The sequence below is a fragment of the Lotus japonicus genome, chromosome 2 (assembly GCF_012489685.1).
Source record: "Lotus japonicus ecotype B-129 chromosome 2, LjGifu_v1.2".
Classification (NCBI taxonomy): Eukaryota; Viridiplantae; Streptophyta; class Magnoliopsida; order Fabales; family Fabaceae; genus Lotus; species Lotus japonicus.
The window spans coordinates 56,080,664-56,097,973 of NC_080042.1; the positions used below are offsets into that span (position 1 = coordinate 56,080,664).

At 35.6% G+C, this 17,310-nt stretch overlaps 2 long non-coding RNA genes across 2 annotated transcripts; both read right to left on the minus strand.

Annotated features, from left to right (window-relative positions):
• Positions 1-8,566: 8,566 nt before the first annotated feature.
• Positions 8,567-10,126, minus strand: LOC130735467 (uncharacterized). The gene is made up of 3 exons (XR_009018466.1): positions 9,733-10,126; positions 9,527-9,584; positions 8,567-8,886 (listed from the first exon to the last, which is right to left on the minus strand). It is a non-coding gene; the product is annotated as an uncharacterized LOC130735467 (long non-coding RNA).
• Positions 10,127-11,451: 1,325 nt separating this feature from the next.
• LOC130738450 (uncharacterized) lies at positions 11,452-14,092 on the minus strand. Its single transcript, XR_009019406.1, has 5 exons — positions 13,934-14,092; positions 12,704-12,919; positions 12,482-12,611; positions 11,875-11,964; positions 11,452-11,729 (listed from the first exon to the last, which is right to left on the minus strand). It is a non-coding gene; the product is annotated as an uncharacterized LOC130738450 (long non-coding RNA).
• Between the last annotated feature and the right edge of the window lie 3,218 nt (positions 14,093-17,310).

A 17,310-nucleotide genomic window follows, 5' to 3' on the forward strand; every position in this document is an offset into this window, starting at 1 on the left:
TTGTTCCAATGGTTGTGGCTTCAACGGTTCTGCTGCAAACAATAACTTTTTGATTGTCTCCATGTACATTGTGATTATAAATCATAGACTGAAGGTGCTGAGAGGAGTGAAACAAGAACTTGAAGGAACCATGTGGTTTTGAGAGTCTTGTTGATGATTTATGTGCTGGTCTTGCTGCTATTAAAATTAGAGTCACAAAGACAGATTTGTGGCAATTTGTTATGTGGAAGACATAGATACACAAAAGAACACTCAAGCAATGTGGATTTAAAAATATTGGTTGTTAAGCTTTGGCGAAACAAAATCCAAAAAATTTCACTGACAAGTTAGAATTCAGGGTCTAGCTAAATTAGGATATGAATAAATTCAAAAAATTGTCAATGTTTTCTATTATTTTCATTAATCGAAAATTGTTAACAGTAATGTTTTCTATTCATGTTGTAAATATGAATAAATAGAATTAATCAATTTTTTCTCTTCTTTTTTCTTACAAAATTCAATTACATAACTATTCTTTGTGAATTTATGGCTTCATTTTAATTTGTGATAATCTTTGCATGTATAAGTTAAAGAAAAATCTCATAGTGTAGCAATCAAATATAAGAAATACGATAAGGGTCTAAATGTCGTCCGTTTATATTGTCAAGTTAATCATGAACATCATTCGCACCTCATTTTAGAAAAAGCTGATTGCACGCTAATTGAACTAATAAACTCTTATTTCTGGTCAAGATTTCCTGAGTCAGACGAAAAAAAAAAAGCTTTTCTTAAAATGGTCCAAAACGATGAACTTTTGTGGGACGAACGCTATGATCGTCCATCTTGGGAATTACTTAATATAATAAAGGATATTGTTAATGAGGTGGATTATCTGCAATGGAAAAGGAGAGCTTTATCGCAATATTGAACCGGACAATGTTTTTATATTTTATGAGGTTGGCACCTTGCGAGCCAAACTTTCACTGAGTCAGGATGACACTTAAGGGCGGAAGTCCCCCAAACCTAAAAAAACATCCCCGTCAAGAAAACCTTGGTTAGGCCTAGTTGTCTATTTTTGCGTAGCAAAAGGAAACCATGTATTTGGAGATATCGACAATCTGGCCCAGTGTCAAAAGAATATTGACGGGAATCAATTGAAACTTAAATGTGTTTGGGAAGAATCTAAACATATGATTACTCGCCTAATAAATATTTTTGTTAAAATAATTATAAACTAAAAAGTGTAAATTTTACTGTAGAGTGCTATTGTTTTTCTCTTGTAGACATTTTTTTATTATTAAACATCTATGTTATAGACTTGTCTACTAAAGATCAAGAAAAATATAGATCGCAAATTAAAAGGTTTTTTTTTTGTAAATTAATTCTAACATATAAGGAGCATATTAGGAATAACATATACCATAAGTAGGAACGTTTGTAGATTTTTGAAAAAAAACATTATTCATGGGTGGACTAGGTTTGAACTTGGTACACAATAAAACTACCGCTACTTTATACCTATTTATATTTTATGGCCATTCTATTTGTACACGCATGATATATTGGTGGTTAAATAAAATGCAATTGCTATTCTCATCATGGTAATATTATGCATGTTAAAGTATTGATTGTCTTTTTAGTCTTACATGAAATTTAAATGTTAATATAGGATGAAATGAAAAATGAAACAACTCTTAATTAATTACAATATGAAGTAAAAAATGAATAGGATGATAAATGATATGCATTGTATTTTCATTTTATGTCCTATTTTGTATTGTGTTATATGATTAGTAAAATAAGTTTTAATTTTCTTGAATTCTTATTTTATTGATTGTTGTTATGGATGTCAATTAATACATATGAGCATGGATATAACTTATCTGTCACCCGCTCCGCTGATAAAAAGTCACACACGTTCTATTGATAGAAAAACCACACTTGTACCCGTTCCATATCCACATGGATATCCATTAAACATTTAATGAACTTTTAACGGGTTCTAGAATATCCACATATGTGTGTGTATATATATATATATATTCGATAGTATTTATTAAAATAAGTGAAATTAACATAAATAAATTATTTTAATAATAACAATGCTATAATATTAATTCCAAATACATGCTGAAATTTAATATTTTTTAATAACAAAAGGAACTTTATTAGATAGCAATAAGAAATAATGAGAACAACCCTCTCAATAGATATATTAAAGAAGGCCAAACCATCAAAGGTCTTAATGTCCCCATACCAAAAACACACCTAGAGATTGAGTCTCATTAAAACCTTCAAAAGTAAAACCCAATGGGAAAATCTAATGAAGGAAAAAGAGTACTACAATCACTAGATAGGAATGGGAACAAACCAATATTCAAGAGAAACAACACCCTCCCTTTACAACATAACACGCCCTCATGCACTTAACCTCCTAAATCAAACAGTATATAAAACAAATTTCTGCAGCAAACATCTCAGCTACATGGCCAAGCATCATATCAGCTACAAAATCATCACCAAGTATGCCAAACTCATGCTCCATTACAGACTCCATCACATGTGCCACCAACAGCCAACTCATTAACTCCCTGCAGCAGTGTTAAAAAATGAGTGCAACAACAGTGAAATTTTTTTAAGCCACCATAATTCATCATCACAAATTTGGCAAAACACATCCCCCTTTCAATACTAAACCACATGAGCCTTCCAAGTCTATTTCACCCTCATCCTGCAATCCTCAAAAATAGCAAACTCCTGCACAAAACATTGTAAAAACAAGAGAGAACTAGTAAATTTACTTCCTCGACACAGATACAACACATCCCTCCCCTGTCAAACAAAAACGCAGCACACCCACAATTCCTCCTCTCGATCACACCCCGACTTAATACAACAAATCAATTGAATGCAGATCAGACAACAATTGAAAAGAACCATCTCCTCTCGATCCACCTCCTGACCCCCGTCGCTCTTCGTCATTTAATATCGCATTGAAGTCTCCCCCCACCACCACCATACCCTCAAAAGTTTCCAGCAAGTCACCAATTTCCTGAAACATTGCTTGACGCCCCACCCCATCATGAGGACCATAAACATTGCAAACAAGGCACTCCTCCTGACTCTGCTGTAATCTGAGCACCAATAAAATAAACCAGTCACCCCGAACCATCTGAGAACAACTATAAATATCCTTTCGCTACAGAATCACCAGTCCACGTATCCGTTGCCTGCAAAGCAGGAAGGCAAGCAATGTCTAAACCCCGAGCCCTCAACCAACCTCTGAGCACATACTCTCGCCCTTCATTAAGCTTAGTCTCCTCCTGCAAGAAAATAATATTCGGTATAATCTGATCCAGCACATTTCTCACAGCTTTCCTCTTTTCCTTTCGGCCCAAATCCCTTAATTCCATGTCACCCACACCCCGGACATATTTTAACCACACATAGCAGCACGAATTTCTCACACAATTCCCTGGATGGCAATCTCTTCCGGACAATCAAATAGCACACCCGCACACTAGCTTTGAATCAGCGCCCTATGAGCTCTTGTTGTGACCCCTGCATCGTTATGCCAATCCCCTGGTATCAGCTGTAATTTATCATCATCCCGCTGTAATGTCAGTAACTCCGAGCTACCCGAAACACGTCTTGACTTCCCCTTGATCTTTTAGGAGACTGTGAGTATCCATGAGTACGAATAGACCAATATTTGTATCCACCTCATTAATAAGGAAAATGTTACTTCCACACCTCAAAAAGAGGTGGAAGAGGTGGAATGAGGTAAGAGATAGGAATAAAAGAAAAAGTAAGAGAGAGAAAGTATGAGATGTGATAGATGATAAGAGGAGAGAAGTAGAAACAAAAATAGGTGGAAATGAAGTGTTTAAAGAATGAGGTGTGTATATATCATTGTTGCATTAATAAACAACTAAAGAAAATATCATTACATAAATCCATGAGTCTTCGTAGGTTCGGGTAATTTTAGCCACCATGGCTTTTTATCCATGGATATCTGCAGACATGAGTAATTTTGACATCTTAATTCTTGTACATATAATATCGCATCTATGATAACATTGTTAGTTCCTCGGTGAATTTTGGGTATGAAGAACTCCCAAACACCAATAGGTTTCTAGTTCATCTGTTGAATTATAAATTCAAAATTATTGATCACTTTGATCACTTATGTCAAATCTTGCAGAATTTAAAATGATATGCTTATAGTCCAATAGTTATAATATAGGCAAGCTTAAATATGCTGTTTGTGTTTTAAACAGCAGTCATGCCCCCCCTTCTACTTCCAATTAAAATATGCCAAGTGTAATAGGCTGCCATGTCAACTAAGTTTTTTGTTTCACATTTAGGTCCCTTAACTACTTAATATTTTTTGCCCTTCCCCCAACTAATAATATTTTTAATTTGTTTTTTTTAATATCTGAAATCTTTAATCTATCTGAGAAACTCAGAAACTTCATAAACCCTAACCTTTCCTTTCTAACAATTTCAGTTTCATCTTCAGTGGCCACCTCGCCGGCAATCTCGCCGGTGGTAGCTCCAACAGCGGTTGTCCATCATCGCGAAGTATCGTGTATTGCTTCCATCGCGAAGCTCCAATATCATCATCTGCTTCAAACACCACCCCACCCCTCTTCCCCGCCGCTGCAAAACCAGACGCGCATCTGTGGAGCCACCGCCCAGCGCCCTGGGCACTTACCCGGTCTCCACCCCTGAAATGGTGAGAGTGACGGTTGGGCAAGAGTCGGTTTCTTTCGTTTTTCCTTTGCTTGCTGCTATCTTCATTTGGGATGAAATCATGAATAGCTTTTTAATTTGGGGAAAGTGCTTGGTGATATTATAAAATTAGGGTTTTCTTTGTCGTGATTTCTTGCATAATAGATTAAATTTTTAAGATTTGTTCAAATTATGGTCTTGGGTTTCTATTTTGTTTTTTTATAAATTGTGGGTTGCTAATTTCTTGCAGATTCAGTTCTTAATTTTTCAATTGTGGGTTGCTATTTTCTTCAAATCATGGTCTTGAATCTATATTTCTTATGGCTCCAAAAACACTGAGAACTAAGACAAGTAAGAAAGGAAATCCATCAGCGGCTGGATGCTGTTGTTTTACCTTCTGAGGATGTTCAAGATCAGGTGAGGATTGTGTGTTCTGGATGAGTGAAGGTGTAGTATAATATATCAAATTAACTAGTGGATAACAAATCAATTAAAGTTCGATGGCTTATTGGTAAGTTCCTTCCTCTATCTGTGTTGAGACCCGAGTTCAAATCTCGTAGGGGTATTTTTTTTGGATTTATAAACAAATAATAATACTTTGATTTTGGTTAAAATGAGGGCAGCAGTTAGAAAAATATAATTCTATCTTCAATCAAGATTCGAACACAGGATATCAAATGCAGCAGTAAATTCCAGTGTTATCAGACTTGGACCGGTGATCGACTCGGTCGAGGCACTGGGTCAATGAGTCAATGGTTCAACCACTGGGTCACTGGTTGAACCGCTTGACTCGGTTGACACTAAAAAAAATTAAAAATTCATAATACCATAACAAAATGTCACAAATACCATACACACAAAAGCAATAGGAATGTTTTGAATATAAATGTATTATTTTACATAATATTAATATAAATATATTATTTTGAATTTTTTAAAAATAGTATTATCCTTTATAACAAAATATATTATGATATTATATATGCAATACATATACAATTTTAAGTTTGTTCCAAAAGGAGTTTGTTCCAGGACCAAATTGAAATGAATTATGCGCAAGCCCAAATGCAACAGTGCCATGAAGGTGAAGGAATATGACAAAAAAGTAAAAGTTTAACCATATGGGCCCATTACATTCTGATAATGAAGACAACCCTAAATTGTTATGCAGCTGTGCGGTGCCTCATCATTCATCAATAACAGAGATCAAATTTCTGGTGAAGCAAGAGTCTCCAAACCACAAAGGGAGAAGTCTACGGCCAAATCATGCCTCTTGTTCAGTGTTATTAAATGGGAGTGAGAGGGAAAGCATAAGGGGAGTGATAGAAAACTTAGATCTCTTTCTCAACTCAACACTGTAAAACTAGCAAAAAGAACCCAGGTTTCTTGTTCCATTTTTTTTTGATACAGTTTTCTTCTTCCTTCAAATGGGTTTTCACGTAAAAAAAAAAAATAGATTGAGGTAGCGGTCGAACCGAACCCGGTCGAGTCACCGGTTTTTTTACTAAACCGGCCGAGTTATAGCGGTTCATACCGAGTCAGTTGCATGGCCGATCGGATGTGTGGCTCGGACCGGTCAGGGGTCCGGTTCCCAGTCCAACCGGTCGAACCGGCCGGTCCGAGCCGAGTTTAATAACACTGGTAAATTCGCATACCACTAGACTACATTATAATATGAGGATAATTTTTGCGTTATTATATATTGTTTAGAATTATCTACTTTTATAATAATGGCAACTAAGATCTCCATAGATATAGTACGATTAAAAAAAGTGCAGTCCTCGATTAAGACCTTAATCGATATAAAGTGATGACTCTATGTTCTATAGGGCAATCCTAGACTAAGTTCTTAATTAATTTAATCGCGATCACTCCAAGTGCTATAAGGAAACCCTCAACGAAGTCTTATAAAGGTTAGCCCTAGACTAAGTCCTTAATCAATCTAAAGCGACCACTCCAACTGCTATTTGGAAACCCTCGATGAAGTCTTAAAGGTCAACCCTAGACTAAGTCCTTAATCAATCTAATCGCGATCACTCCAAGTGCTATAGAGAAACCCTCGACGAAGTCTTTTAAAGGTTAACCCTAGACTAAGTCCTTAATCAATCTAAAGCAACCACTTCAAGTGCTATTTGGAAACCCTCGAAGGAGTCTTACAAAGGTCAACCCTAGATTAAGTCCTTAATCAATCTAAAGCAATCACTCTAAGTACTATAGTGCAACCCTCGACGAAGTCTTAATCCATCTAAAGTGTTCTCTACCAAGTGATGTAGGTCAATCCTTGACTAAGTGATCGATATATTTTGATCATGAAAAGTACTACAAGACAAATCATGTTAAATATCCATTTAATATGCTTAACTGTAACTTAACACTAATATTTATTAATAAGCTAAACATACCAAATAAATCATGTTGGTTTAGTGGTAACTCTTCTCCTTAATGTTTGCCTTGACTTGAGTTCGAATCCTGTTGGCATAATTTTTGGTTTAACCAACAATAATATTGCTTTGATTTTTGTTTAAATGAGAGCAAATGTCAAAAAATACATAAAAATAGCTACAAGTAGGACTCAAAGTCAAGACATCATATGGAATAATTACTTTTTTTACCACTACGCTACATTTAATTTTTTGTAAACTATTAGCGTTATATAATATAAGTCAAACCTAATTGAGTAACAGTGTAATTCTTACAATTTGTTACTTTTATAAAACGATAACTCTGAGTGTTATAAACTTATAATGCAAGTTCTACGGGTCAACCATAGATCTTAATCTACATAAAGCGATCACTACCAAATTCTATGGGTCAACCCTCGACCAAGTCCTTAATCGATATAAAGCGATAACGCTCGAGTAAGTCCTTATTCGATATATAACAATCAATGTCAATTGCTTGTGTCAACACTCGATTAAGTCCTTAATCGATCACTCAAAGTGATATAAAGTGATCATTACCCATCACTCTAAGACAATATCGACTAAATCCCTAATCGAAAGAAAGTAGTCATTACTAATCACTTTAGGAAAACTCTTGAATATGTAATTAAACAAGATAAAGCAATCGTTGCTAATCACTATAGGGTGGCCCTTAAACGGTTCAAAGCGATCATTACAAATGGTTTAGGTCAACCATCGACAAAGTCCTTAATCCTTATAAAGCGATCGTTGCTAATCACTATAGGGCGACCCTTAAACGATTTAAAGCGATCACTACAAATGGTTTAGGATAACCATCGACAAGGTCATTAATCCTTCGTTGCTAATCACTATATGGTGACCCTTAAACGATTCAAAGCTATCATTACAATGGTTTAGGTCAACCATCGACAAAGTCCTTAATCCTTATAAAGCGATCATTACAAAGTGTTTCAGGTCAACCATTAACAAAGTCCTTAATCCTTATAAATTGATTAATAAACTTAAACTTTTTTAATAGAAATGGTATTGGCACAAAAAAACGAGACTATCTCTCTTTCACTTTTTCTTCTACCTTTATGTTGATGGAATTGGCATCAAAACAACATAAAATGGAAAAAAAACATTGCTAGCTGGATTTGAACCTTGTTGGACCTATAGGTTAAAAATAAGCTTTACCATTAGGACACAGATTCTTTTGGGACTAAATCGCACATTTATATATTTATTATGATTTTGTACACCATAAAATGAATAAAAATGATAAACAACTACTAAAACGTTGCTAGCTGGACTTGAACCTTGGACCTATAGGTTAAAGATAAGCATGCTACCACTGGGATACATATTCTTTTTGGTATAATTCACACATTTATATATATATATATTATGATTTTATAGACAATAAAATGAATAAAATGACAAGCCAGAAATTGAAATAGGAAGATATTTTTACCAAGTAAACCTGCTTGAATAAAACCCATAAGAAGTAAAATGGCAAAAAAAATTGTTTACATATGACAGGAATGAAGAACATTGAAAATTTAATCAAATCAATTGTTTATTCACTTAAGAAGCAATAGACTTAGTCCCCAACTGCTCCTAAGGCCACAAAAAACGTAAACATAAAATACAAATCAGAATCATCAATATCCTCAATTGAATTAACGTCATCGTCACCCGCTTCAGTATCCTTAGGCATTCCTTCATACACATTCTTAAAGTGCATCTCATCATCGGACAAATCGGTCATCTACATTACACAACAAACAACAATAACATTAGAATACATGGCATGGTTGAACACAAATTTTCCATGAATTCTAAGAGCACCAAACTCCATACCCTCAGAGGGTCCACAGCAATGCAAGTATGGTCCTTCCCTGCGGGATGGAGTTAAATTTTGGGAGACCACGTGACTCTTATGGACTTAAAAGTAGATTGCTCTTTTATATTATAGCAAAAACAACATTAATGTCAAGTATCCTATAAAAAAATAGTTGCCGGCTTTAATGTTTTTGCTTTTAACTTAAGTGTAAATTTGGAATTCTACAAATGACACAAGAATCATCTAGCATTGTACATATCATGCAGTCCAATGGAGGTAAATGCAGGTCCAAAACATAAGAAATCAAGTTCAGTAATCAAATCCAATGGCATGTTGTCCTCAGCCATGAATCAATTCAAGCATGAAGCAATCAGTTATTTTCCTCAAGAAATTTTAATTACTAAAAAGTAAGTAGTACTTGTAGTAAATATCAAATAAAAACTCCACATATTCTCCTCCTCTACAAAGGTTAAAACTTAAAAGGGATAAGATACGCATACCCAAGTTTGATTAGCACATGTTTGACAGCAAAATAGTCATTCTGAACATAGGATTAAGTACATACCATGAACTGATTGCAGGTAAAATTTCTGGAAATTCCACAAGTTGACTGCAAATTTGAACTATTACAATCACAAGTTCAGTGCAAAATTGAAACCAAAGCCAAATAATCAAGCCCTCTTATACACAAATCATAAAGTTTCAAAATAATATGTTGATTTGCATCTGATTGAAAGATATCACAATTGAGGCAATTTCCTGAAAACTAACCTTTGAAGAAGAAGGACCAAGGAGGAATAAAGTGCAGAGAACGAAAGAGAAAACGAGTAAGGAGCGAAGAGACAACGAGTGAGCACGAAGGAGATGCTGAAGCTGACGAACGCAGAAGCTGATGAACACTGACGGCGCGGGTAGATAGGAGAAGATGATAATGAACACTGGACGGCGACGATGAACCGGCGCGGCGGCGAGGGGGAGAGGATGATGGACGGCGCGGGTAGATAGGGGAAGATGATAATGAACACGGGCGACGATGATGAACCAACAAGGCGGCGATGGGAGAGGATGATGAACACGGCGGAGGAGAGGTTGATTTGGGGTTTAGATATTGATTCTAGGTCAAAAAAATTATCTCAGCATGATTATTGTAATTACATCTTTAATTAATTTAATGAATAGGAGTAATTGATTTAATGGAATATGGTATACTTAATATTTAACATAATTGAGGGACCAGAATTTGAATTTTAATAAGTTAAGATGATGTGGCATCCACTTATCCCATGGCTTCCTCTCATTGGCTAATACCCAAACAGCATTCCTGCCCCCCCTCAAAAACCATCATGCAAAAGTCTGCCTATGTATATATATATATATTAACTGTGTATATGATGTTAGTATTATTAAATCTTAATGACATACTAAATATTTTTTATTAACATATTGAGTTGTAATTATGATGAGTTATAGAAATACCAAAGATATTTTTTTTAAAGCAAAACTATATATAGTAGATAGCAGCTTTGGGTACAAAGCATAGAGGAATACACAAGGTTAGAAGGTCATCAGAGCAACAAAAAGCTAATCACCTATCAACAAAGAACAGCCCCCTAAAAGAAAAGAAAAAAACAAAGAAAAACCAAACCAAAGACACCAAGCACGAAAAACTGAAAATAAAATCAAGCAAGAACAGATCAACCTCTCAACTATGCCTCAACCTACAAGCTCTAATCTGATTAGTACGTAGGGCATCCTCATCTGAGAAATCATAAGACAAACCTAGTCGTTTCCCCATGAACAAAGCCCATCTCACACTTGTCATAGCACCCGGGGGTCTCACTACAGCATTTTTGGTCTTCCGCCGCGGACGGAAAACCGCGGGTTCATATAAAAAAACTGTGGTTGAAAGCTTACGCCACGGTTTTGCCACAGTTTCCGTGTCGCGGGTTATGTGGTCGTGGCCAAGCCCAAGTGCCACGGTTTTGTCAAGTTAAAGCCACGGTTCTGTCTAAAATTTAATGCCACGGTTTATCTTATACCACACTTGGGAAACCGTGGCGTTAGAAATTTCAACCACGGTTTACTAAGAAGTTTGCCACGGTTTCTTTGTGCCTTTATGCCACGGGTTATATATTGCGTTGATGCCACGGTTTTTTAACCGTCGTCATCATAGTGGTTTTTTAGAAAGCTTTATACCACAGTTGGTTTTTAGAACCTTTTAAACTACTTTTTTTCACTTGATCTTGCAATCTAACATTCAAATTTTAAGCTAAATGCAATGATAGATAGGTATCCTAATATGATGAGAAATCTCTATCAATTGACTTGACTGCATATTACCTACCATCTAGATCGAATCATCCTTTGGAAGTATTATTGGCGACCAAAAATATTGAATGAAAAGGAAACAGATACAAAGGTATTAAACAACAATCAAAAGAAAATCATGAACTCAAATAAAGGACATTCTGAAGAACTTAAAATGTTCAGGAAGAAAGCCTAATAATTATTTGGCCTACTTAAATCACATATCATCCTCTAACAAGCCATACCAACAAGTATTTGGGGTTGCTCTATAAAATAACATAGAAAATAGGATAAAATTCTAAACAGGGGTTAAAATTGCAAAAACAAATGGATAAGTATGTGCCCTTCTTTATGTCCAAATCCTAAGCTAGGAAAAGTGGATATGCGGAGGCTTCAAAATCTTGAGACAATAGAAAATATTTGGAGTCATTCCAGCTTCAATTGCAACAAACCAGTATAGTCTGCCATGTGAAAAATGGACAGAAAAAAAGTTCAACATTGACAAACATTTAGCTTTTAATAGTTCAAAATTTGATATATGGCAAAAGTATTAGAACAGCCCAAAAACTTAAGAAAATCAAGAATTTAGTTTAAAACTATATATACCTAATAAATCTGATGTAGGCATGGCAAGCTACAAAGAAGCTCCCCACACTTAAGTTGGTCAAAACATATTAAAGGTCAGCTCTCCAATATCTGCAAAAGATTATGTGTCATCATAGAGCTAAATTATATTCGAACCAATTTATTTATAACCATTTATGACAGAATGAAGTTGCAATAGCCTCCTAGGAGAGAACACACCTGTCACTAATGGGCACTTAATTAAGAAATGGACGTGAACGGTTCATTGTAAAATAGGTAAAAAAAGGAAACAAACACTTGCTATCATTCATTAACTATTGTCAAGTTAATCACCACATTCATCATCAAGAAGAGGATGCCCAGTTTGACTTTGTTCAGATTGGATTCTTGGCAAAATGAAATAAACAGTGCTTATAACAACTCCTTCGTGGGCTTTTGAGATCTTCAGTGGAGAAAACAATTGAATGTTTTAGCTACTTAAAGTGGGGAAACATTAAAACCAAGATGTTTAAATTAAAAAGGAAGACTAGAACACAATTGAATGTTTTAGCTACTTAAACAAAAAGTTTCTGGTAGATAATTGATATTGCCAAATGCTCTGTACCAAAGAAGAAAAGAAAAAACTTACCAGATGCTTATACCATGGCATTCCAAAGAGGTCAGTTCTGTCAGTGAATGCATACTCAGCCATTATTCAGCTATCTCATTTTCAAATGATCCTCATTCCTTGTTGTCCATCCTTTACTTGCTTCTAATTCCTGAAAAATCACATTTAACTGTTTTACTTTCTCTAGTTCTGTATCATGAATGCTTCTTTTTCAAGTTTGTTTGAAATCTCAGTTTCCAGTACCTCAATGCTAAGCTGCTATTGAGATATTTTGTGTTGTAAGAACTTTCATGGTCTCAGTGAGAACATATTTTGTATAAAACTACAATTGCTTGATTAAATCTGCATCTAAGGTGGGCACATCAGGAGCTCCTTAGCAATTAGCATATGATACATAATCAAAAGGTATGATTTCTTCATCTGCTAGCCAAAGTGCTGCTAGACCTCAAACACTTGCAGCTGTTTTTTAGAACATAAGAAATAAGTAAAAAGCATGCAGTAAATAGTGGTCATACTTTTCTAATAAGCCATACTTTTATTTATTGAAACATAGTACAAAAAAATTTCCCTCTTTAAAATGTATGGTTAGAAAAGAAAGTCATATGTATCAAACATTTAATAATTTTCAAATACACTGAGGATATATAATTGAATTGGAACTTCAATTCAGATAGATGTCACTAGAGGGACAACATTCACGTTCACACACTATATGACCCAGTATATCATATTCTTTGTCAGAGTAAATATTAACTCAAAAGTCAACCATATGATGTTGTTAATATTAGGACTAACATAGATGGCATTAGTGATATTCTGATTAAATGGCAAAATCTTCACAGACTTTGAGAACTCCTTGTTGAAGCTCTCCCAACAACTACAACTCTCTCCAAAAAGATGTTTTTGCGCAGTCAAAGCTTAACAAAATTAAGCATTGCAATCTAATAATAAATGAATTGCAGCAGTAGAGAAACCTAAATTCAATTTCTAATTACTTTAGCTATACCATGTTCCCACATCAGCTAAGACCAAATTGATTAAGTAGATTAACACTGAAAGGGATAAAGAAGTTACTTGCACTTCCTAACCTCGACTAGAACAACCATAACCTCCGGTGAGTGGTGAAGATCGGACCAAATAGAACCTCCCGGGAGCGGTTTATGTACAGAGTTTAAACAAGAGCAAAAGGAAAAGAGAGGAACAAAGAAGAAACAGAACATAAACAGAGAAAGACATGACCAAATTGAACCGAAAACCAACTACGGAGGGGATAACACCATCCAATGGGTAATCACCCTTACCGGCTTCCCCACACAACCAATACACATCGAAACACCAGAAGAACTCCACTGCAATCTCTCCTGGTCCACCAACTCCAACCAAAGAAGGGCATAATGGTATGACACATGAAACAAGAAGGGCCAAGAACACATTGAAATGACAGGAACAAGCAAATATACATAAATAACATACCTCAGCAGCGTAGAGAGGATGGTCGTGCAAGCCGTCGTCGAGATGAGCTGTACCGGCGGAGGAGAAGAAGGTTAGTACGTACTGATCGAGTAGTGTTAGGGATTTGGGGGTTTCTATTTTTTTACTTTTAAGTTTTATTTTAATGAAAATTATTCCTTAACTCTAATGAAATTGATTTTGAACACGCGCGGGATTCAATGAAATTTTGGCGGAATGAATTTTTTCAGTTTTAGGCCTGGTTTAATTAATTAAATAAGATGCAGATTATTATGCCACGGTTATATTTGTGGGACTAGGTTGCTGCGGTTGGAAAGCTGTAGCCATGAACTGTCCACAATTGTTAAAGTGTGGTATAAAACGTACATGCCACGATTTTCTTCCGCCATGGTCATCATACGTCCACAATAACTGAACCGTGGCATATACTATAATTAGGCCACGGTTTTTCGTCCGTTGAAGAAATTTGCGTGGCGTAAAGTGAAAAATGGTGTAGTGTCTCTTGGGACCTTGGGGCTCAAATAACACCAATTGGTTACCCGGATCCTCCCACCTCGACTTGGAGAAGAAGAACGCCTAATCTCCAACACATCAGCCACAAACTTCTCTTTCCTAGGGGTCCCACGCGGACGAGGCTTCTTTTTAATGGGACAACAACCCCTTACAACCCCTTATGCCGGCTCGACAAGAACGTCGCAAACATTAAGCCTTATCTTAATCTTCCTTGGCCGCCCTCACCACTTGAGGAAACCGGAAGCCCCGACAAAAGCCTCACCAGGGGCCATTTTTTGCCACTTTGTGTGATACATGATCCGCACAACAACCACCATCAGCAAAGGAGAGAATCAGCTGCACATCCACAACTCTAGCAGGTATTTAAAGGGTGGGGACAGTGTTCAAATTGACACTTCACTTCAAAAATTGACGTGGCAAAAATATATTAAGTGAAGTGGTTGAATTGTCAGCGTAATAAAACATGTTTTAGAAATTATATATTATAATATATAGATAGATAATAGATATGGTTGGTTTTTTTCTTCAAAAAAGCTTCCTTTTTTATGATTTATTTTGCATTGCTTCCTTTTTCCTCTGTGCGATGATGGGGTTTTACATAATCAGGCTCAATTTTTGGAACATTATCCTAAAGCATTTTATATGTCTTTTAATTTTTGAATTTTTCCTCAGATTTTCTTATGATTATATTAAAATTAAGTTTTTGATGGTTAGACATGATAGAGATGCACACGAGTCAGATCAGGTTCTGATGTGTTTAAGACTTGAGCTGAACCAAACGAGACGGGTCGGTTAGGTTGGTTTTGCACATTTTCGGATAGAGACCCTAACTGATCCAACTCGAAATTCATTAAGTTGGGACGGTTCGGGTAGTTGAGTTGTTTATTAGCAAAGTACATTCTAAAATAAACAAAAAAGATATCTTAATCAAGCAGCAACAAATATAGAGCTCGTTGGAAGGTAAGAGGTATAAGTCTAAGAAGTAAGAAGTTATAAGACTAGGCGGCGGTGAATGTGGGAGGACGATAATGGGAGGGAAGTCAAGGAATACAACGAGGGGCCAAGAACCCGACATCAAGGCTACCTGAGATACCAACATAATGAGAGGCTGACAACAAAGAGCAAAACTACATGACTACAAAACCAGAATGACAACAATGTGACGATGAATCCAGGAAGAGGATGACTTCGAAAACGTGCGAAAGATAATATTTTAACAAAATGAAACATGAATACGACGAGGTAACATTTCGGAGAGGAAAAGAAGCTTGGAGACCAGGTGGGCGAAAGAAGGCAAGAGGAAGAAATGAGACCATCACTCAACTAAGCTATAATATCTTCTTATTTCTCGGATAGGGTTAAGTTACACAACTCAAAAACTGATCGGACCTGTTTACCCAACCCAACCCAATTGGTTGCCATGGATTGATAGGGTTGATCGAATCTGTCCAACTCATGTTCCCCTAAATTAAAACATGAAATTATGTGTTTAATATGGAATGAAATTTGAGCTCTATTTCATCGAAATAAAAAAGTAAAAAACCCCTTCTAGCAACTTGGCTTTCCACAACTTAATGTATACCTTTTTTTAAAATAATATCACTAACATCAACTAAGCATTAGTGTGGCGGTGGAGGTGTGTTTTTGTGTTTGACAACAAGTTAAAGTCCTGTAATCTTGTTCTCCATGGAACAGCTGGTGGTCTTCAGGTGCTATTTCATGAGTCTACAACACCTCCTGATGGCTGGGTGGTGCTTAATTATGATGGATCTTCTGTTTGGGATTGGTTGAATTAATAAAAAACGTGAATTTTAAATAACTAATTAGTTAAATTTTTAAAAAATATGATTATTAAATAAAAACTCTTCGAGCTTTTGATGATTTTTCTTTGTAGAAAACTTAATTTGTAGAACTTAAAAGAAGATAATTTAAATAACTAATTGGTTAATTTTTTAAAAAATAAAATGTAACTAAATTTATTTTTTAAATTATCAAAAATTAAAAAATTCTTTAAATTGATAATAAATTTTTAATAAATTTTTTTAGTACATCGAAAAATTAAACGAAGACTACAACGCTAAGAGATCCCTAGCCAAAACAGGGAGAAACTGTGGAGGAGGTTCCTCCAACCTAGTATACGAACACTGGAGCTCCGCACCCAAACCCGCTAAACAATCTGCTACATCATTAGCTGTTCTAGGAATATGAAGAAGTTGAACATGCCACTCGCGATCCAACAGAAGCTGAATCTCTCGAAAGTCTGAGGCAAGCTCATGAAAGGTGAGTCTACCATCCCGTAAAACCTCTACAATCTCCAGGCAATCCACCTCACAAATGGCGTCCCGAACATGACACTCCCAAAGGAGATGCAAACCTCGTTGAAGAGCCACCAACTCGGCTTTAAGGGGATCACCACCAGCACCCGCCTCAAAGAACCCACCAACCCAAGAACCTGAAGCATCACGCATGTAACACCCCCCATGCCCATCCTCAGCCGCGTCAAACTATAAGCTCCATTAGTACATTTGAAAACAAAATATTCGATTTAAACAAAATGGTAACCTAGTATTATATTAAAATATATTATTTAAATTTAAAATCAAAAAATAATATTTACAACATAATAATATTTAAATATAATTTAGTTACTGCACGTAAGTTTTGCCTTTTCTCTTCCAGGTTAGTTAAAGGATCAAGGATGAGTCTCATAGAAGCTATTGCATAAGGAAATGATATACCTCATATAATTTTTCTTCAAATAACCTTTGTTTAATAAATAGAATAGAATTCATAGATAGATTTCAAATTTATTTTCCTCTTGTAAAAAAAATAGATTGCAAATTTTAAGACTCATATATTAAAATGAT